The sequence below is a fragment of the Spinacia oleracea genome, chromosome 4 (genome assembly GCF_020520425.1).
Source record: "Spinacia oleracea cultivar Varoflay chromosome 4, BTI_SOV_V1, whole genome shotgun sequence".
Taxonomy (NCBI): Eukaryota; Viridiplantae; Streptophyta; class Magnoliopsida; order Caryophyllales; family Amaranthaceae; genus Spinacia; species Spinacia oleracea.
In genome coordinates, this window is record NC_079490.1 from 94,381,078 (window position 1) to 94,405,074 (window position 23,997).

The window sequence follows — 23,997 nt, forward strand, 5'->3', positions numbered from 1 at the left end:
GAATTTCCTTTTCATTCGTTGGTGGTTGCATCTCAAGAATTGCTTTGATTTTTGAAGGATCAGCCTCTATGCCTCGAGAGCTGATAACATATCCGAGTAACTTGCCTGACGTTACCCCGAATGCGCACTTTTGGGGATTGAGCCTCATGTTGTATTGTCTGAACCTGTTGAAAAACTTGCGAAGTACCGAGGTATGTTCATGTCGTTCTTTGGATTTGACAATCATGTCGTCGACATATACCTCGATTTCCCTATGAATCATATCGCTCATGATGGTTGTGGCTGTTCTTTGATAAGTTGCTCCTGCGTTCTTTAGTCCGAACGACATGACTATATAGGAATATTTACCCCACTGAGTGATGAAGGTTGTTTTCTCCATATCTTCCTCTGCCATGGGAATCTGATTGTAGCCTGCATAACCGTCCATAAAAGAGTGTAAGGCGTGATTTGCGGTGTTGTCGACCAAGATGTCAATGTGAGGCAATGGAAAACCGTCTTTAGGGCTGGCCCTGTTAAGATCCCTGTAGTCCACACACATTCATACTTAAGCCATATTTCTTTTGAACTGGGACGACATTTGCGATCCATTCTTGATATTTTGCTTCTCGAATAAACCCGGCCTCTAACTGCTTGGAGACCTCTTCTTGAATTTTGAGGGAAACATCAGGTTTTATGCGACGGAGTTTCTGCTTGATGGGTTTTGAACCTGGAATAAGGGGAATTGTATGCTGACAGATGCTTGGATCACCCCTGGCATATCATGATAGGACCATACGAAGACGTCTACATACTCTGAAAGTAGCTTGATTAGATAGTCCCGCTCTGCTTGAGAAAGAGTTAAACCAATCTGAACTAGTTTTGAGTCACTGCTGTTAGAAAGGTTGATTTTTTCTGTTTCCTCAATTATGGGCGTCCTGTTTTCATGATTTTCGATAGCTTTTAGAAATTCAAAGTCAGTTTCTTGTAAAGCAAAGTTGTTTGGATTAGGATTGTGTTTTGAATTAGGACTCGGAGAGTAAGTAGAAATTGAAGTGTTATTGAAATCAGCAATCATTACATTGACTGTTTTGACTTGAAGCTTGGCCTTTAGAGGCTCTTGATTGATGCAAGACTCTAGTTCTAGACACTTAGACTCATTGCTAGACTCGGAAATTGAAAGACAGACTCTGGACCTGGACAAAGACACTAATCGCAAAGATAGTTCTCAGGGTATTCCCAGACATCTGCGCCATAATCGTCATAATCATCGAAGACGGGGTTGCATGCACAGACTTTTAGGACTTGGTCCCAGACTTGATTCCATGTGCTGTAAGGAAATGCGGCGAAGCTGCCCTTGCATGAAGTAGTGTTGAGCCCTAAGAGGAACATTCTCACCATTATGCCCTCTGGCAGCTCGGGCTGAATTGTACGAGCGGAGATTGCCCATCTGTGGTAGTATTCTTGAATGCACTCATCCTTTTCCTGGCGTACAGCCGGCTTTTGCTTGATGTGAGTGTCTTAGAAGCTTGAACCTTTGAGGGTTAGGCAGGCAGGGCCATCTAGTATTTCCTCGAACCAAGGCTCTCCGAATAGTAGGTCGAAGTTAGTAGGCACATCGATTACCAGGAACTCAGAATTGTCGTAACAGGTGTCAAAGGAGAAAACCAGCTCAAGGACTCCCAAGACTTTGTATGTGACACCCTGGAGTTTGATAGTTTGTTGATCGTACTCGGAGAACCCTAAAGCCTTCACGGTGGCGAGTGGACAGATGTTCTCTTGAATGTCGGCGGTTACCCTAGGTTCGGGGATCACTCAGTTTTCAGGATTAGGAAGTAGATGGCAAAAGCTTGGAACCATCACCTCGTATCCTGGCTTGCACATTGTGGAGATTAGATTGCATGGAAACTCCTCCTCTTCATCTTCGCAGTCATAGGAGATGGCTTGTACAGAGGGGGTTTGCTTAGCCCCGGGTGGTAAAGGTAAACTCTTGTTGTCGACCATGTTCTGGATTAAGTGCTTGAGCTTGTAGCAGTCCTCGATGTCATGACCCTTCCCTTGATGATATTTGCAATGAGCTGCCGGATCCCAACTCTTAGATCTTTTGTCAACTGGAGGATCGGGTGTTGGACCGATTGGTGCTATAACTTGTTTTTCGACCAACCGATCAAATGCCTCACTGTAAGACATCCCGAGGTTTGTGAAGACTCTTTGCGGTCTGCCTTGATAGTTGCGCTGATTAGCATTGATTTTGAAGTTGTTTGACTTTGGACCTTGAGGGGCCTCTAGGGCGTTAACCTCATGAACTTTGTGTGTTGTCTTAGGTCTCTTTCCCTTCCATTTGTCAGTTTGTGGAGCTGGGGCTGCGGGTGCTTTTATCAGGTCATCCTCTATGTCGACCCCGATGTCGTAGGTTCTCTTGAAGCTTTCCAGGCCTAGGTACTTCATGTGAGCATTGTACTTTGGAAGAAGACCGGCAATGAAAATCTTGACTAATTATCTCTCGGAGGGCCGGGTTACCATTTGGGATACCATTTCTCTCCATCGGTTGAGGTAAGTAGTGAAGCCTTCATGAGGCCCTTGCCTGAGAACTTCCAGTTACCTTAGAGTGGTTTGAAGTTGAATGTTGGGTTGATATTACTCCATGAATGCTCGAGCAGCTGCCTCTCATGTATTTGTTTGATGTTCCTTGAGTGAATAGTACCACTTCTGGCAGACAGGTTCCAGAGACATAGGGAATACCACTGGGTATAGCTCGAGTTCGACCCCCTTGATGGCCATTGTAGCTCTAAAATTCTTGAGATGGTACTTAGGATTTTCAGTTGACACTACGACATAAATTGCTTTTAATAGCGCTTAATAATGCTTTTAACAGCGCTTCTTGAAGCGCTATTGATGGCTCCGCTGTTAAAAGTAAAAGGTACCTTTAATAGCACTTTTAAAAAGCCCTGTCATATGTATTATTAGGATAATTCAAATGTTTCTTTCATAACACTTTATAAGCGCTATCAAAGAAACGCTGTTAAATGTTTACCGCCAACTTTTAAATAATTTTATAATAGAGGATGTATATGAAACGCTATCAAAGTTATTGTTTTCTTTTTTTATATATATTCATTATATACCTGAAAAATATTTCATTTTTTACCACAAAATAACACCATATATTGAAGAATAGTTGAAAATTAATTTCTAAACCTCAATTAAAAGAATTTTTGCAATCGTCACCCTAATAAAACTGATTACACATATCTAAAATAAAATTCTAAACATTAAACTACGTAAAATACATTAATTTATAGTCTTATGTTTGTTGGTTCCTTCAACATAACCTAGCTATTATACAATTGTTGAACAACATGGTGCACGCATTCGGTTCTTACTTCGTCAATCTGCTCGTTGTCGTTGTCATAACTTGGAAACTGACAATCTGAAAAGTAAAACAATGGGGTATAAGAATTCATACATATATAGAAGGGGAAAAAACCAAAAGAATTAGTATTACCATAAACAATAAGTGGCATACATGAAGAAAAAAATATTTGAACTTCACATTATAGGAATAGATTATGATCCTTGTTGGAAAAGAATTGCAGATAATACCTTGCTGATTTACAGGCCGTCTTAAACATTTTAGAGGTCCTGTGCTATTCACCATAATTGGGCCCCTAAATTTAAAGGATGTCCAATTTTTTTTCATTTTAATTATGTTAAACATGCAGTATAGTGTAAAAAAATTAGTACTTTATATTTTTTGTTATTAAAAAATTAGTACTTTAAAGTTCAAAGTAGCATCTTCATGCCCAGAAAAAAATGAAGCAATATACTCCATCAAAATTGGCTAAATTGATTTCCACCAGAGGGTAAGTATGTAAAGTGCCTAACACAAAGCAATCTACACTATTCTGGATTGTGATCAGTACACTTCAGTAGACTGCATCCCCCTCGGTCCTATGTGTTGGAATCTTCCAAGCTTCAAAGTAATCAGAAAACTAGGAATTCATTAATTCATCAAGAAAGATAGCAAACTCACAAAATACAGAAACAAGAAGTGTAAATAATCAAAATATTCCCCAAAAATAAGAAAAACAATACCGGGAGGCAAGAGAAACTGCAAAAGTTCTGACTTTTGAGTTAACAGAAACTCCATATCAAGTTTGCATTCACAAGTATTCCCCAGTTATTTTTTATTTGTCAATAAATTTAGGTGGTTTAATTGAGGGAAGTATGGAATTGATTGTTAGTTGATTCATCCAGAGTGTTTTATGGGAGTTGGCTAGATGAAGGAGAACTAATGGGCTTGTTTATGTAATTACAAGAATTAAAGTCGAAACTGGTGCAGATAAGGATAGGATCATAGTCAGAGAGTGTAGTGGTGAGAAATTTAAGAATACAAGTAGCAGATCTCCTATCATAACTAAAGAGCAAGGATAATTGGATTTTCATCTTCTATAGTTTAGTTTCCTACTTGAACCAGGCGACGTTCTTGACAATGCTAGCCTAGTGTACCAGCCTGAACCTAGATTTGCACGCAACTTCTAACTCTTTAAGCACAATTTAAACTTCGCTTCAAGCACAATTTACCTCCGTATGCATTCCTGTAGTTTAGTTTCCTACCTGAACCGGGTGACATTCTTGACAATGCTAACCTAGTGTACCACCCTTACCCTAGATTTGCACACAACTGCTAATTGAATACATAATTTACAATCGGCCAATCCTCTGTATCTTTATGATTCGTAGGATCAATATTAATGAAAATCCAATACCGAAAGCTTTGCTTAAGCTCAACTTCGAGCTTTAGGGAGTCAACTACCTTTAAATAAATATGTTCTACGTCCACTCTTAGTCTTGGTCATATCCCGTACTCTATACAGATATGTAGAACTGGGCAAAATGCAAAATATGGGGCACCAATCTACATATATACAGAACTAAATACAGAATGCAGAAAATGAATGCAAAATACAACTGAGTTCTTGCAAGTGTGAAAAATACACAACAAAACTAAGTTTAGATTTGCAAAAACAAAAAAGTTTAGTAGAAATAAGACTTACAACTTCAGGAATTTGAAGTCGCTTGTGTGAGATTATCTCCTTCATGAATCTCATCACATAATATGCACAATCTACGCAATCTTCTTGGCAAGAACACTACAAAAAAAAATCAGTAATATATTCCATACATTTTCAGATCAAACTAATAAAATAATATATAAAATACTTACTTGTATTTTTAGCCATTTGTGTTCATCTTCAACTTTGTGGCAAGCTCCCTTTCACTTTGAAATTGTAAATTTGCTTTAAAGAGAAATAAAAATTAAGACAAGACCATTAATTAATTAATTATCATATAAAATTATAGAGCACTTAAACTGAATTATGTTAGTGCAAACTTTATTTAGAGCTGGTAACTTGATATATAGATCATTATCCCTCAGTAGCACCATATGGGGATAATGCCACAGGATCATGTACAATTTTTCATTGTTACGAGTACGTTCTCTAAAAGGGTAACTAGAGTAGTACAATTCCTGTACACCTCCCATGACACGATGTGTGACATGACCTTATATATAGAGATTTGATGATTTTGAATTCAGATTTATGTTACCTGTCTTTAAACAAGAGAAAGAGCAGCTCACAGTTGTATAATTTGTCACTGTAATGGAGGTTTAGCTTAATATCAGGCACTTTAAATTTGATTATTATTCCAGCAACATTGGAATGCATTACCATGTTATGTGCGATTTCATGATCCAAAGCTGGTTAACATTTTTTAAAATTTCCCTAAAACACATTTCGTATTTAAGAATTGTTCCTGGAACTCTTACTATACCTCACTCTAAAAATTGTAAGTTGTAATTGTTGAGGTTAGGGATCGTTTCGTGGGATGGGTGTTGATGGAACACAATGTTGAGTGTGATAATTCATTGAGTGCATGATACTATGAGGGAAGAGCTTGAGTATGATGACCAGGAACTTATCAAGGTTAGAATGGCATTAAGCATATAGCGCTACAGGCAGTCAATGCTTGGCAGAAGGAAATCGTGTTAGACAAGAACCTGCATTTTCTCACCAAGTGCAATAGCAAAGTACCCCAAAAATTGAGGGACCAATAGAAATAATTGGCCAGATTGTTGAGGATATTTGAGGAACCACATTAGAACCCCCTAATGAAGAAAGACTACTAAAATTCAGATGAAGCAAAAGAATATGAGGAGTAGAGATTGAGGAAGAAAAAATCTAGGGCGAGGTACTTTTCATTAAATGAGAGTTGTCATGAGGTTCTTGGAGTTGTCTGTAGGCTTAAGTTTCACTTGACAGAAGTTTTCAAACAAGCAATATTGCTCCATTTTCAAAAAGTTGAGATGGGGATCCACAATATATCATAGCTTCTATCTAGCTCTAGCCTACTGTGAAAAGGATGATCGTATGTCTACTAAACCAATGAAAGAAATTCATATACAACAGCAGTTCTGTGAAATCAACAGGAAAACCATTGCAGAATCATTACGCAAGGTTAAAAACAGTAAGTTTTGAATAGAAATTTCCTGATAAAATAGTTCTGATAAAACAGAAGTTCTGGTTTGATATTAATAGTTTCTGATAAAAGTTAATTGGCATATCCAATTAAAGTTCTTGATAAAATCTTTCTCTGAATCCTATGATCTACTTTTTAAGGCAAAAAGTGGAGCTAACTTCCATTAATTAAGCTCTAACTAACCGAAAATTCTATATCTCTCTCCGCCTAATTCTAATCAGAATCAGTCAAAATTGGTTACTTGTTGACCGAATTGAATCATACTCATTCAACCAAACAATCAAAAACATATTTACTCGATAAAATAGCATTGAATCACAGAATTAGATAAGTTTAAAACCAAATCAGTAACCCATCAAGTTTAACTAAATTTAAAATCAGACCAAATTAATTGTAACCAAAAAATAAATACATTACAATCTCAGAACATAGGTATAATTCCAGAAAACAAATATCTCAATTCCAGAAAAAGTCACATTTGAAAGATAAAGTGATAAGCATCCTACTGTAGTTTTCCAAAATTCCAGAAAACGTAATACTCTAGTGCAATAATGAAATCCAAATAATCCAACAACCTATTATCAAAATAGAGAATCAAAACCCAATTACAATCTAAATACTCAGTACATACGTGAACCAATTCAGAGGAACAAAACCCTAAAACCATAATTAAACCAATCCTAATCGAATGCAAACCCCCTTCACCACAAACCATTCAAGAAAACTAATTAACAATAATCCAACACTTAAAACGCAAATTACGAACAACCAAACAAAAAATCAACAGATATCGCACATTTTATGGATGTATTACCTTGAAATTCTCTTTCTCCATGAGAAGAAGAACCGCCATGCGGATGAAAGGCCGCCACTTGAAGGAAATCTCCACCACCGTAATCGCCGCCATATGATTGATTTTTGTAGGCTGGTCTCGCCGTCTATTAGGGATCTTACTTATAAGGCTTGAGGTTTTGAAGAGTGAAGAGAATCCAGGGAAGGAAAAAATGCGGTTTTCTTTTTCTTTTTCATTTTTATTTTTTTTTCTTCCTATACGTTTTAATAACATTATTTTTAGAAGCCTTATACGGAATAATAAAGTAGTACTCTGTAATTTGAGAGCGCATATGACTTAACCTTGTAATATTATGTATATATGATAACGCTTTTTATATAAGCGCTATAATATTTATACATATGACAATGTTTTTTATATAAGCGCTATAATATGTTATTTTTTATACTTTTGATAGCGGAGGAGGTAAAAGCGCTGTTAAAAAAACGCTATTAAATGACAATTTTGTAGTAGAGTGATTTGAACTTTGGAATCTCATTGGCGGAGAATTTGTCTGGCAGATTCGCCCTCCCCTTGAGGTTGTCCTCCATTGAGGTGTCAACGTAGTTCTCTTAATTGGTAACCTTACTGACAAGACTCTCGATCTTCTTGGTTAAGTCATCAGTGGGCGCGCCCTGTTCCACGACACCCAATCGGTTGCTTATGCTCTCCACATAGGCACTGAGGCTGGCGAAAGCCGTTAGGAGTTGAGCGAGTTGATCAGAGGCAGACATTTGGATTGTTTCTTGAGTGGGACTGGGAGTTTGATTTGTAGGAGATGAACTGGCTGCTTGTTCGATGCCGGCTATGAGGGAAGCTAGGGCTGACGGATTTCTTTTCAACCTTTCTCCTCTTCGACGAACCCACAGGATCTTCGGACTCCTAGTTAGAACATACCAGACGATTTTAGAACTTGGACTTCCCGACACATGATATGATATGCATGCAATGAATGAGACCTAGACTTTGACTCTTAGTGCCACTCCGAAGATTCGGGATTTTTGACTTTGTACTTGTATTCGGGATTTGCAACCCGTTGGAAATGTTTGAGAGGAGCGTTCATTCTTTTGTGAAAGTTGGCTCTTTGTACTAGAACTTGGAATGTCGAAAAAGAATATTTCGATTTATTGGAAATTTGACTTATTTGAAGGGAATTTCAACCCGCTCAAGAATTTGGAAATTGGACTTGTACTAGGAAATTTAATTTTGTATTATTTCAAGGGAATTTCAACCCGTCAATATTTTAGGGGGATTTCAACCCATTGAACTTGGAGTATTTGAAGGGAATTTCAACCTGATTGAAAAGGGAATTGATTTTGTATTATTTCAAGGGAATTTCAACCCGTCAATATTTTAGGGGAGTTTCAACCCATTGGATCTGGAATATTTGAAGGGAATTTCAACCCGCTTGAGAATTGGAATTTGTATTATTTCAGGGGAGTTTGAACCCGTTGGAAGATTGGACTTGTATTATTTTAGGGGAGTTTCAACCCGTGGATAGAATTTGAACTTGTATTATTTCAAGGGATTTTCAACCCGTTGAATGGAATCTCGAACTTGTATTATTTCTGGGGAGTTTCAACCCGTTGGAAATGTTTTGAATTTTGTATTGGGGAGCAATGGAAAGCAAGATTTCTTTGTAGCTTGAAGATGAACTTGGAATTTGAATTTGGCTAGAAATTTGAACTTCGAAATGGACCGGACGCACTTTTGTATGGGGCTTTGTATTTGAAAAATCCGGCATTATGCCGCTGTGGATTTGAAACACTGAATTTAGGAACTTGAAAGTCCGGCATTATGCCGTCGTGGACTTGGGATCTTGAAGTATAGGGCTTGAGTTTTGAAATGTAGAATAGAAAAGTCGGCATTACGACGGTATGATTTTGAAGCTTTGAAATTTTGAAAGGTCGAGCTGGAAAGTTGGCATTATGCTGGCATGGGCTCGAATATTTGAACTTGAGACTTTGAGGTTGGAATTGGCAACTTGAGTTTGAGGTTTGAAGACTTGAATGTTTGAAATAGGGAATCCGGCATGACGCCGTTGGATTTGAACTTGAAACTTCAAACTTGAAATTTGAACTAGAAAATCCGGCATTATGGCGCCGTTGGATTTGAGGTTTGAGTTTGGAAATGGAAATTTTGACTAGAAGATCCGGCATTATGGTGCCGTTGGATTGAGTATTTACTTGAAACTTGAGACTCGGAATTTGAACTAGAAAGTCAGGCATTATGGCGCCGTTGGATTTGGATTTGAAAATTGAGGTTCTAGAAAATTCGGATTTGAACTTGAAACTCGAAATTTTGACTAGAAAATCCGGCATTATGACGCCGTTGGATTTGAACTTTGACTTGAAAACTTAAGGTTTGAATTTGAAAATTTGGATTGAATTTGAAATTTGAAATTTGGACTAGAAAATCCGTCATTATGACGCCGTTGGATTTGAACTTTGAATTTTGAAACTTGGAATTTGGACTCGAAAATCCGGCATTATGACGCCGTTGGATTGAATTTTGAATTTGGAACTTGGAATTTGGACTAGGAAATCCGGCATTATGACGCCGTTGGATTGAATTTTGAATTTGGAACTTGGAATTTGGACTCGAAAATCCGGCATTATGACGCCTTTGGATTGAATTTTGAATTTGGAACTTGGAATTTGGACTCGAAAATCCGGCATTATGACGCCGTTGGATTTGAATTTTGAATTTGAAACTTGGAATTTGGACTCGAAAATCCGGCATTATGACGCCGGTTGATTGAATTTTCAATTTGGAACTTGTGCGTGAGGCGTGTTTAAGGGTTTTGAATCAAATGGAGTGACACTCATAGAGACCCTAAAATCGGCGATTTAGATGCATGAGGTTGAAATGATGCTCCTAGGGGTTTGGTTTCCTAGTTGGAGGCTAATTGGTTTTGGCAAGCTAGAACTCGAGGTTAGCCATTCACGCGTGCAAAGACGCCCACACAATGCACAAGTAGCACGTTGTCACACTAATCATGAATATGAATGCGACATGCAAAGTTCTCAACTTAAGGTCGGTCTAAGTTTTGTATGATGCAAGTGGTCGGCTTTGGGTGTCAAAAGGTACTTGGCTAAGAGACGGATCCGGCGACAAGCGTTCACATCCGCCTAAGGGAAGTGTGTGTCGGCAGACGGCCTCCATACTTGACATCGGGAATGTCAAGTAAATGCCAAGCTTCGGTAGGCGCGGGAATGGTAACACACTTTGGTCGGGAACCGTATGGAGAGTCACCATTTCGTTGCCCCCGGGGCTAGCCCGAATGTAGAAAACATCTGTTTGAGCAAAGGTAGAAATTCATTTTGCACAATATGGTTTTCGGAAAATGCATGAAATGCCTAGAAATTGATATTGAAATCGTACTTGAATTTTTATTTGTAAAGCTCGTTTTTTGGCACTTATTCACGAGGTTTGGGAGCGTCCTTCCAGATTCAAAAATAGACTAACTCCCAACACGAAAAGTTGAGCAAAAGTGGGAAACAAGCCACTGTGAGCCACTGTCCTGGATGCAGGCAGTGGCGTTGGGCGCAGGGGCTGCGCCTGGCGCCAGTGCTGGCACCCAGTACTTAAGCAGATCAGTGGTTTGTTGCTCGAAATCCGCCCGCATTTTCGAATTGAAATTAGTAAATTCCCCAGTGAAGTCGCCAGAATTGTAGGGGTTTTTTTGTGTCAAAACTTGTTTCCCGTTCTACAAGAGGGGCGGTTCTTTAGAAAACCGTAGAATTTTTGTACCTCGAAGGAGTCGCCACCAAACATTGCTTAAAGTCTCGTTTGGAAAAACCGCAAGTGACTCTATTTTGGATAAGGCCTTGAATCCTTGAAACGGATGGGTGAGATCCGGGCACGGGAACAAAATGTTTATTCGGCGAGCTTTAGAAATATTCAAGTACGTTGGCACAACATTTTTTCGAAAATAAACCCTAGATTAGACTATGTGGGTTTGAATTAAGAGCAAATTGAATCTCTAATTGTATGGTGGTCACTTTGCTTTAGAGATTTATTTAAGTAACCTAAGGCCGGTTTGTCCAAAAATATCTTTGTTAAGCGTGATGTAACCTTTGTATTTTGTTGTATTTAGCATGTTGGCGATGAAAGCGATAAAGCAAATAAAGCAACATCACAATACTAAATAAAGGACTATGGAGTAGGTCCACATTGCCTAGAAATGGACTAGGCAAGTAAAGATGCGGAATTGAAAGTGCGGTATTGAAATTCCGGTATTGAAATTGCGGTATTCAAATTGTGGTATTGAAAGTGCGATATTGAATGTGCGATATTGAAATTGCAGTATTGAAAGGTGCGATATTGAAATTGCAATATTGAAAGGTGCATAATAGAAATTTGTACTTGGGCACATGAGATTCGAACGCCAAGTGGCTCCTTAAAAATAAGTGCGCCCGACACGAATTCAAAGCCAAAAATCTCAACTTGGGAGAGGTTTCTCAACCCAAATATACTAGATTTTGCATGTTAAACTTGAACTTGAAAGCTTGAATATTGAAGTTTGAACTTGAAATAATTGAAATTTGAACTTGAAATGATCCTAGTTTAGGGAAATAACTATGAATAACCCTAAACATGGAAAGATCTTTGAAAATTGAAGACTTGAACTTGTATATTGAAAATGGAGGTTGGAATCTCAAAAGACTAAACCTTTAAATGTTAAAAGCTGTTATCTTTGATTACCCCATATTTGATGGTGATTCTAGCCCAAGAGGTGATTGTAAACAACTTGGACATCCTTGAATCTTTGAAAATTGTATTTTGTATTTTGAAAAAGTTTATATTTTTTGAAAACATGTGTGATTGTTGCAAATGGTGTTTTTGAATGATTAAAAACACCAACTTGCTAATCATTTAGAAATCAAAGCCACATAGTTGATTAGAATGGGATTCGGATTTACCTTGTTAGGTTTAGGCAAGAGCTCCCAATTGCATTTTTGAATTTAGGAATTTTGTATGTGTTTTTTAGGAGTTTTTGAGTTGTATTTTGAGGCGTAATGTCGAAATTACGACGTTGTATTGTTGTTCTCCTCCCCATTGTGCTGAAAATGAGGGGTATTTATAGAAGGAATGGGTGCAAGGCGCCAGCACACGTCAGCGCAGGGCGCTGGACCAGCGCTGGGCGCTGGTGACGTGGCTTGAATGACGCCAAAGCAAGGACGGGAATGAAGGAAATAATGCCCTTAGTCCAAGTATGCATATAATGTTAAGTCTAATAAATGCGTTTTAGTATTAATTAACAAGTTAATAATTCAGTGAGATCAAGTGAGATGAATGCCTAGCTAGAGGCCGCTTCAGTTCAAGTGGAATTAATGATATTAATCCGCAGCTTACGCTTGACTGGACCCGTAGGGTCACACAAATAGTACGTAAACGGATCAAGTATTTAATGGCATTAAATACGCCATCTATGGATATTCGGAATCGACGGATCTTGGTTTCAGTGGGAGCTGAGATCGTCAAAGGCAAGCAAGTGAATACTTCGGAAACGATGATATTTCCAGAAACGGAAATATGGATCGTATGGGAAATATAAATATTATCCAAGTCGTAGATGTTGCCGGAAACGGAAACATGGTACGTATCGGAAAATATTATTGGAAATGGAAATATTGCCGGAATCGGAAATATTGCCGGAAACGGAAATATTGTCAAAATCGGAAATATTATTGAAATCGGAAAATAATTCCGGAAACGGAAATATTAAATATTTGTTCGAAACGGAAATTAATTCCGGAATCAGATATATTAAATATTGTTCGTATCGGAAATGAATTCCGGAATCGAGAATTTAATCGGAATCGTATCGTACGAATTAGCATCGGACGAGGCCTGCCAGACGAAGGCCCAGCACGAAGCCGGGCCATCGCCCAACAAGCCAAAGCGCAAACACACGCCAAAGCCAAGACCAGGCCCAACGCGAAGTCTAGGCCCAGCCAAGGCCTTGGGCGCGCGCGCATCAAAGGCAGCGGCGAGCTGGGCCGTGCGCTTTGCATGGGCCGTAAGGCCTGCGCGCGGTGCATTGCCACTCGTGTGTGTTACTCGGAATCCTAAGGCTACCGGGATTCGTAATATGATTAAATCTAATCCTAATAGATAAAGTTTGTTTAATTAGAGTCCTAGTAAGATTATAATTAAATAGATTTGTATTCTAATAGGATTATAATTCCTTTCCATAAACTCTATAAATAGGTGCCTAGGGTCACATATTTAGATCGAGGATTGAAGTATTCAAAGGTAAGATTTTGGAACAAAATCAGCCAAACACTTGTAGCCTATTAGCCGAAAATTCTTAGAACCTTAAGGGCGATTCTAGTTGGTCAAGCTTAAGGCGGATCCGGACATGCTGTGGACTATCTACGGAGGGACGAAGCTTGGAGTCCTAAAGACTTGTTCTTGTTCGGTTCGGGCGCAGCTAGGGAGGGTGTTAGGGGGGAAAATACTCTCTTGGTGACATGGGCGTGGCAAGTATTGCATACGTGGCTGCCAACAAGACACGAGGTGGCATTATGCGAACAGTATTCCAACTGCTGGGCTCAAAACGAACGTTACAAACCCTTGAGGAAGCCGGCCTTCATTACGCATTTATTATCTAATTATGAGCAAATAAGCATAAACGTTACACTCTTATTGTAAATGCCTATAAAATGGCTTAGTCTTGTCTATTTTACATACATGATTTCCAAGCAATAAACCTACGATTATCTTATGTTATTACAACTTTCTCTCACCATTCTTAATTATCTTGCTCGATCAATTGTTAGCACCTTCATCAAGGCAAGTTCGTCTCTAAGTCGAATTTGCCCAAAACAATTTGGCGCCCACCGTGGGGCTGACAATCAAAAGCAGCTCGATAAGACCATTCCAATCACCATGGCCGGAAATGCTAGCTCATCCGACGACATTACTCGTCGCTTCGAAGCGATGGAGCAGCGCATCAACATCCTCCAGAAAGAGAATGAAGCATTGAACTCTCAAGTCAGGTCCACCGCCTCCAACGCCACCGGATCCAGGTTCCAGTACCGGCGAGACACCTCCGGGTTAAACCGCCGCTTGGATCTTGACGCCGCTACAGACCATCCCCTCCATATACCTTTTGGCGAACCTGGGGGCCCTCTCCTTGAACAGATCCGCGAGTTCGATCCGCTACCAAATCTGCCCCGCTCTAACCCGAGTTGGCTTCCGCCACCTCCCACTCGACCATCCTCTGCAGGACCATCGGCAACAGTCGTCGCCACGACGGCTGCCCGGGTCACCTCACCTCAGGTCGGCATGACGACATCCACCATGGTGACGGCTCCCGCCTCCGTTCCAGTGTCTCGTCCGTTTCCCCCCCCCCCCAGTGGTGACCATGTCAATGCCTCTGCCCGTTACGCTTCCGGCGCAAGGATCAACGCCAGCGACTCAAATGCCATGGGACCAACTGTTCTCTCAGCAAGTCGTCCAACCTGTTGTCAACCTGGTCGCTTCGGCGCCCGGAGCACCCCCCCAGTTGATCACGGTTCCTTTAGCCAGCCAGGCGCCGCAAGCAACGTATCCCAATGCCCTAATGCGCCCCGACTCTTCTCGAAACTACTCTCCATACACTCCTCTTAACAGGTCAGTCGTTCCGGTTAGTCACGGTTTCGTAACTCCTTTCCCTTATGTTGCAGGTACCCACGTTACTCAAGGAACGCCCCCTTACATGAAACAAGTGGTGCCGCAGTTCACTCCTCACCAACCTCATGGCGTATACCCGCAGAGTACCTATTATCAACATCTCCAAGCCAGCCTTCCCGAAACATTTAGCCCCCTCGTCCCGGTGCTCAACAGCATCTGTGAGAACACGAATCACCAAATCCAACAAATCATGACTATGATAAACAAAATCCCTGGTGTACCAACACCAATCAAAGAAGCTAGCCTGGACAGTTATGCCGACTCCCCATATGCTGATCCCATTGATGCAATAGACATCCCAAAACGATTCAGCCCACCCAACATGCCCATGTACGACGGGACGACCGACCCAAGAGAGCATATCTTGACCTACAAGCAACGGATGATGACCATTCCAGTCCCCAAACACATGATAGAAGCCAGCCTTTGCAAGGGGTTCGGTTCGACATTGGTTAGGCCCGCCTTGAAGTGGTTGACTAGCCTGCCAAATGGGTGCATTACCTCTTTTGCTCATCTCGACAACGTGTTCAACCAACAGTTCGCTAGCAGCAGGTGTTTAGAGAAGCAGACAAGCGACTTATACCGAGTAATCCAACGTCCTGACGAACCCCTGAAGGATTATATAGCCCGGTTCATCAGGGAGAAGGTGACCGTTCCTGAATGTGATGTCCCGACACCTATCGAAGCGTTCAGGCAGGGATTGTATGGTGAAACCGACCTATGGAGGGATTTAATCAAATATCCCTGCAAGACGTTCGAATATGCTCAAGCCAAAGCAATGGCCCAAGTTAGGTTGGAAGAAACTCTCCATTCTCGGAAAGGGGGTAATGACTACTCGAAGACGGAAAGACGGTTGCCCTATCCCAAGAGGAGCAACGATCGCCCTGCTCCTTATTCTGGACCTCAACATGTAGCAGTGGTGGAGGAAGATGACGACTCCGACTGGAAGAACAGCCCGGACCTACCTCTAAAAATTAACGAATATTCTTTCTGTGTTGACACTGTAGGTCTGATGAACCACCTCTCGAAGATGGGGAAAGCAGTGCAATGGCCACCGAAATCCAGCAAACCTGAATCGAAGAAGGATCCCTCTAAATGGTGTGATTTCCATGCCGACATCGGTCACACAACCAACGACTGCGTTGCGTTGAGGAGAGAAGTAGCCTACCTGCTGAAAAATGGTTACCTCAAGGACGTCATGTCAAATAAAGCTCGTGGCGTTGTCAACAAAGAAAACTCTAACTCTCCATCTCGACCTCTTCCACCTCCCCCTCATACTTAAACTGTGAATTTTATTGCTGGAGGTTCTGACATTTGTGGTTTAACTTATTCTACAGCGAAGAGACACGCCCGAGAAAAAGAGATAGACAGACCAGTCTGAGCCGTAGCAGCCAAATACCTAACCCCTATATCTTTTGATGAATCTGATGCAGGGGACATCTCGGACAAACATCACGACGGCTTGGTAATATCTATTCCTGTTGGAAACTGCATGATCAAACGAGTCCTTGTCGACAATGGTAGCTCAACTAACGTGATGATACTCGACGCCCTCAAGGAGATGGGGCTCAATCCAGACACAGATGTCGTCAAAAAATCCACCGTGCTAATAGGGTTCAGTGGCGAAGCGAAAACCACCTTCGGAGAAGTTACCCTACCTGTTTACGCACAAGGAATCAACCAACAGGTAAAGTTTTGTGTTATTGATTGCCCTTCATCTTACAACATTATTTTGGGCAGGCCCTGGATCCACGACATGAAGGCCATACCTTCGACATATCACCAAACCATCAAGTTCCTGACTCGATGGGGGGTTCAAGAAATCAAAGGAGATCAGCAAGAGTCCAAAGAATGCTACAAGGCGGCCCTAAAGCCATCGGCCACAAAAAAATCCTCATTATAGCAATTACAGTCCAATTCCGAACCAGCAAGCTACGAAGAGCCCAAATCTGAACAACTCGACGAGATCATCTTGGATCCTGCGAAACCAGAACAAGTCGTTTTTATTGGATGTGATGTACCCGACGACATCAGACCGGAACTTGTTACATTCCTCAAAGCCAACGCGGATTGCTTCGCATGGTCAAATGAAGATATGCCAGGCATCAGCCCCGACGTCATCACTCACAAACTCAGTGTCGACCCCCAACATAAGCCCGTCAAACAAAAGCGGCGGAAGTTCGCTCCAGAACGCAACCAAATTATCAACGATGAAGTTCAGCAGCTACTAGATACAGGAAAGATCAGGGAAGTAAAATACCCAGACTGGTTAGCCAATGTCGTCGTAGTCAGGAAAAAGAATGGGAAATGGCGAGTGTGCATAGATTTCACCGACATCAACAAAGCATTCCCTAAAGATTCTTTTCCCTTACCCCACATCCACGCCATGGTTGATGCTACCGCGGGACATGAGATGCTCATATTCATGGACGCTTTCAGTGGATACAACCAGATTTTGATGCACCCGGAAGATCAAGAGAAAACTGCCTTCATCACGGAGCGAGGAACTTATTGTTACAAGGTCATGCCGTTCGGTTTTAGGAACGCAGGCGCCACCTATCAGCGCTTAGTCAACAAAATGTTCAGAAAAGAGCTGGGCGAGACAATGGAAGTCTACATCGACGACATGCTTGTAAAATTCAAGAAAGCCTCGGATCACATCACGCATCTTCAGCAAGCCTTCGGCGTGTTGCGAGAGTACATCATGAAGCTCAACCGCACCAAATGCTCGTTCAGAGTCTCTTCCGGAAAATTCTTAGGTTACATGGTTACTCAAAGAGGCATCGAAGCTAGTCCTGATCAGATCCGCGCAATCATCAACCTACAGTCACCTCGAAACCAGAAGGACGTACAAAAATTAGCAGGCAGAGTGGATCCCCTCAACCGCTTCATCTCCAGGTCGTCCGACAAATGCAAATTGTTCTACGACATCCTCAGGAAGAATGAGAAGTTCAGCTGGACTGACTGACACGAAGCCGCATTGAAGCAACTCAAGCAATACCTATCAACCCCCCCGTTACTGTCCAAACCAAAAAACAATGAAGTGCTACAAGTATACCTCGCGGTTACGGAGTCGACCATCAGTGCGGTGTTAGTACGGGAAGAAGAAGGAAAGCAGTTACCTGTTTATTACGTCAATAAGTCCTTACTCAGCGCCAAAACAAGGTACTCTCATCTTGAAAAACTTGTCCTTGCTTTAGTCGTCGCTTCTGTTAAATTGCGCCCTTATTTCGAATGTCATCCTATCACTGTTAGAACTAACTATCCCATGAAGTCAATCATGAGGAAACCCGAGTTGTCTGGCAGGATGTCCAAATGGGCAATACAATTAGGTTGTTACGACATCAGATACGAACCTCGCACAACCATCAAGTCGCAAGCTCTGGCTGATTTTGTGGCTGACTTCAGCCCGAGCCTCCAACACGAAGTCGATCACGAAGTCAACACACTGACCGACAATGGATCCTCAACAACATGGACCCTACATACTGACCGCTCCTCCAACATACGGGGGACAGGCCTCGACATCGTGCTAAAATTACCACAAGGGGACACCATAGTACAATCTGTCTGTTGCGAGTTCAAAGCTACCAACAACGAAGCAGAATACGAAGCTTTGATCATGGGGTTGTCATTAGCACTCGACATGAATATCCGCCGACTTGAGGTACGTTGCGATTCTTTATTGATTATCAGCCAGATTAACGGTTCGTATGCAGCGAAGGACTCAAAGATGCAGGCCTACTTGGAAATAGCAAAAAGGCTCGTGAACAAGTTCGACTCATGCACCTTACAACAAATACCAAGAGACCAAAACACCCAGGCTGACGCCTTAGCCAATCATGGCTCAAACATCAAACCTAAACTCACCTCCATCCCCGTAGTCCACTTAATGTATCCAGCCATCACCAAAGATAACCTACCCATCACCGAACAGTCCCAACCTACTCAGATGCCCTCATGGCGCAACCCTTACATACACTGGCTTAAACACAACACCACCCCACCTGGAGTCACCCACGAAAAAGCCTTCCGCGTGAAAGCCTCCAGATTTATCCTAATCCATGGAGTATTGTTCAGAAAGTCGGTTACAGGACCGTACCTGAGATTCCTCGATCATGAAGAGATAGAGTCAACTTTGCGCAACATACATGATGGAGAATGTGCAAACCACGCCGGAGGAAGAAGCTTAGCCCACAAAACCCTTACCATGGATATTTCTGGACGACCATGAAGAAAGACGCAATCACCTTTGCTAAGAAGTGCGACTCCTGCCAGCGGTTCGCTTCCATCTCTCATCAACCTTGTGAAGTACTCCACCCTATCTTGTCCCCTTGGCCCTTCACGAAATGGGGGATGGACATAGTAGGCCCCTTACCACAAGCATCACGACAACGCGTCTTCATGTTGGCGATGACTGATTATTTCTCCAAATGAATCAAAGCAGAAGCTTTCAAGCGAGTTCGAGATACTGAAGTCATCTCGGTCATCAAACGAAATATCCTTAGTCGGTTCGGTATCCCTTCCGAGATCGTTTACGACAATGGTTCTCAGTTCATCAGCAACAAAACCAAAGAATTCTGCAGCAGGTATAACATCACCTTGCACACCTCAACACCAAGATATCCTCAAGCGAATGGCCAAGCCGAGTCAAGTAACAAAATCATCATCAACAACCTCAAGAAGCGCCTCGACGACGCCAAAGGAAGATGGGAAGACGAGTTACCTATGATCCTTTAGGCCGACAGGACGACGCTCAAGACGGCGACCAATCACACTCCTTTCTCCTTAGTCTTTGGTTGCGAGGCAGTCATCCCTCCCGAAGTCGAACTCCCCACGGCAAGAAGCAGTTTCATAGCACCAGGAATGAACGACTCAGTCTTGGCTTACGACATCGATATTGTTGACGAACTTAGGGAAGCAGCACTGGTCAGGATGGCCTCCTACCAACAAGCTGTCGCGAACAGCTACAACAAGAATGTGAGGGTTCGGATATTTCAGCAGGGAGATTGGGTTCTGCGCAAAGTCTTCCCAAACAAAAAGGATCTTCGGCACGGCAAACTAGCTCCGACATGGGAAGGTCCTTACCAGATCGTGAGGCGAACAGGTCATGGTGCGTACGAGTTGGTTGATAGAGACGGCACATCCATTCCAAGAAGTTGGAATGCAACACACCTAATACTGTATCATTTCTGATCACTCAAGCTCTTTTTCTTACTTTTTATCCTTTCCTAACACACATGCATACTAGCGTTCGCCGTCACTGTGACGACCCCCCAAAGTAGAGTGGGCACAATGTATCACAAAACCGAGATAATCTCGGATAGTATACACTCACAAGTAACAAAAGTTAAGTCCCTCTCATTTATCTTTTTTACTTTTTTTTCTCTCCTCATATTATCATCCTTACTAACTTAGGCATCGGAGGGCCGTTGGCTCCACCAACGGCCAATCCTCACGCCATCGTTCTGTTTTGCAGACAATAAACGTGACAACGACACGAAGTGTACACTTAGAAGGAATAACAAACATAAAGCATTTCGACTAGACTTCGTCCAGTACCTCTCTTTAACCTTTCTTTTCTTTTTTTTCTCCTTGTCGTAATTCCCTCTCATCTTCATGTCGCTCTATACTGACTTAAGCATCGGAGGGCCGTTGTCTCCACCAACGGCCAATCCTCATGCTCTCTTATGTTGACAGTATGATGCCCACATTATGATGGATTCGACAAGAGGAGGAAAGACGAAGCGAAGTGTACAACACAACATACAGGAAAGCAACATTCGAAACTGAGTGCAAATGATCAAAGAAACAAAGTAGCAAGAAACATTGTTAATTTTATTCAAACATGATTGTATACATTACATATTACAAGTCTTACAAAATACAAAACACAATTTAGGCCATTACAAAAACGCCTGGTACACTACAATGTACATTACATACATAATGGAATAAAGATCTACATTTTCTACAGTATACATTTCTTGCAGGTTCCCCTTTGACAGGCTGGAGGCGTCACCAAAGTCGAACTCGAGGTATGTGCCCAACCTGCAAAACAAAACACCAAACCAAAGCACATTTTTTTCCAAACACAAAGCAAGCAACACAGATTTCGCAAACCACAAATATTTACATGACTTACCCCCTTGGACAAGCCCAAAAACATCCAAAAGACTGCCGCCTTCAAGGCGAAACATAGCCACAAATATCTTTTCGACCTTCCCAAAGGCCGAACACACAAAATATTGTTTAAAACAAGCCATTGTTTCACAAACACAACATTAAAATTTTAAATTTTTTTGAGGGGGGGGGGACAGAACTACTCCTGATGGTCTGATGGGCCTGCATTCTCCCCTTGTTCGCCATCGCCTGGTGCCGCCATCGTCTCGACATTGGGGCTGGTTGCAGTCACACTCTCCTCAACGTCTTCTTCATCGCTAACGGCACCAGGGGGGATATAGTCCTCGGGGAATGCAGTGTTGAACTGAGCAATGTCTTCGTCAGGAGTCCAGTTCACATGTTTGCCCGCCTTGAACTCCTCCATCATCTCGGCCTTCATTTTTAATGTGTAGTAACCAGCACACTCGTAAATCCTCGCCTTGACTTTGGAGAGAGACGTCTTCCGCTCGTCGACCTCAGCAACCAGCGTCTCCTTCTCGGCGTTCAACTGTGCGACCTCAGCAGCCCCCTTCTCTTGACTCACCTGCAGCGCCTCAGCTCTTGTCGTTGCCTCTTTGGCCACACCGCCAAGACGACCAGCTTCCTTCTTTGCCTTCTTCATGTCATTTTTCAGTTTTACTATTTGATCTTCTAACATGATGACATGATGACGTGTGGCTAGAGCATATTGCAGGGCCCATGTGAAAGCAAATTATTTAAAGTCACTAAAATGACGAGATGAGGACGGAGGAGGCGAAGAAAATAAAAGTAAAGAGCAAACACATACCCTCCATGCATCCGAGACGCTCTCCACAGTTGCAGCTACGGGGGACAAAGATTCCTGGCGCTCTCGGCTTGACGGCATCCAGAGGCGGTCGACTTTAGGCCAAAGCTGAACGCGTGGCGCATCTGCCGACCCATATTCGTCAGGGAACTCCACCGCAAGCTTCCTCTTCCGAGATGGAGGCGGCATCTTTTTCTCAGCAGGCAGAAGCGAGCTGGTCTCCCCCGTCACCGTGGCGTCAGTTGAAGCCTTTGGCGGCTTCGGTGGTGACAACACAGTGATGGGTTTGGTTCGAGACACACTCCCCAGTGACTCCAGCCTCTTCCTCAGCAATGCATCCGCAGATGGGGCCTTGCCAGAGCGTGTCGATGGGCCAGTACCTGTTGGCAGCATTTATTCGACGACTCAGTCTCGTCACAGCAGTTGTAATTTGTATTTCGTATTGAAAAGGGCGACGAACCCAAAAAATGTAAACTAACCCTAATCCATGTTTACCTGTTGATGTCGACATGGTCGCAGGTTCAGAAACTTCTTCTTCTTGAGAAGGCTCTTCGCGTTCGAACTTGAGGCCGATGAAAGCTCTGTCCTTTAGAGGGACCCCCAACAGCACAGCAATCTTTTCTATGGCTTCGGCACCGACACCAACTGTGTCGAAAGATGCACCTACAAAAGCACAAAAGTGAGACAAAGTCAAATCAACAAGCCCGAAAAACACCAAAAAACAAACAAAATACCTCTAGCCATCCACTCCCCCGTGAAGAAGTCGGAGTCGGGCCCTAAACTAGCCAACTCCATAAAAAAGAACCGACCCATCCACCCGCTGTCGTTCGACTTGTCCGCACCAAAAAGAGCCTCCCTGTCGTCCTTGACATGCAGCAAGTGCCTACCAGCCCCATAATTTTGGACCTTGTAGGTGTAAACAAGGTCCTCAACCCGGAACTCCATATCCAGTTTGCCGGCCAGATGGTCGACCAAGTGCATTACCCTCCAGACCTGCGGCATTAGTTGCGCCGGCGGCACAGCCAGTGCCCTTAGAACTCCTCGCACCAGTGGCAAGAAGGGATAAGTATCCCAATTCTGAAGGGATACTCGTAGAAGCACACTCAGCCGTCCGATACCCAATCGGCCCGTTCGTCGGGCTGCGCCAAATGAATTACCGCCGACGGAGGAAAACCACACTCCTCCCTGAGCGCCTCCACATCCTGCTTCCCCCAAGTGGCCGACCGAGCATTCTTTCTGTCCAGAATGTGGGTAGGGCTGAAAATTGGCCCCTCAACCAGATCGCACTCCACCACCACTCTCTTGTTCTTCGCGCGGGTGGATTTCGTTCCCATTCGTTGCGACATAGAGAAAATCAAAGAAAGAAAGAAGGAAAGAAGAAGATGGAAGCCGAGCGGTTACCTGAAAAAAGGAGAGAGAAAGAGCGCCGATCGTTTTTTCTGGGAAAGAGAAGAGAGAGATTGCGGAAGTGATTGCGGATGGTTGGAAGCGCAGTCTTATTTATTGGTGCAGATGGACGGTTGGCTTCTCCAAGGCAAAAGTCATCATGACTCTAACGCCGTCAGCGTTGGGGAGGTTAAGAGGCGGTTTCCATTTTCCTTCCGTGAAACCCATTTTTCCTTTTTGAACTTCCCGGAATAAATTCAAAATGGGTTTGGGGACAATTGTTAGGGGGGAAAATACCCTCTTGGTGACATGGGCATACGTTGCAAGTATTGCGTACGTGGCTGCCAACAAGACACGAGGTGGCATTATTCGAACGGTATTCCCAACTGCTGGGCTCAAAACGAACGTTACAAACCCTTGATGAAGCCAGCCTTCATTACGCATTTATTATCTAATTATGAGCAATTAAGCATAAATGTTACACTCTTATTGTAAATGCCTATAAAATGGCTTAGTCTTGTCTATTTTACATACATGATTTCCAAGCAATAAACCTACGATTATCTTATGCTATTACAACTTGCTCTCACCATTCTCAATTATCTTGCTCGATCGATTGTTAGCACCTTCA

At 42.6% G+C, this 23,997-nt stretch overlaps 1 long non-coding RNA gene across 1 annotated transcript; it reads right to left on the reverse strand.

Annotated features, from left to right (window-relative positions):
- Positions 1 to 3,143: 3,143 nt before the first annotated feature.
- Positions 3,144 to 7,594, reverse strand: LOC110804223 (uncharacterized). The gene is made up of 4 exons (XR_002537664.2): positions 7,334 to 7,594; positions 5,204 to 5,276; positions 5,034 to 5,129; positions 3,144 to 3,406 (listed from the first exon to the last, which is right to left on the reverse strand). It is a non-coding gene; the product is annotated as an uncharacterized lncRNA (long non-coding RNA).
- Positions 7,595 to 23,997: the final 16,403 nt, after the last annotated feature.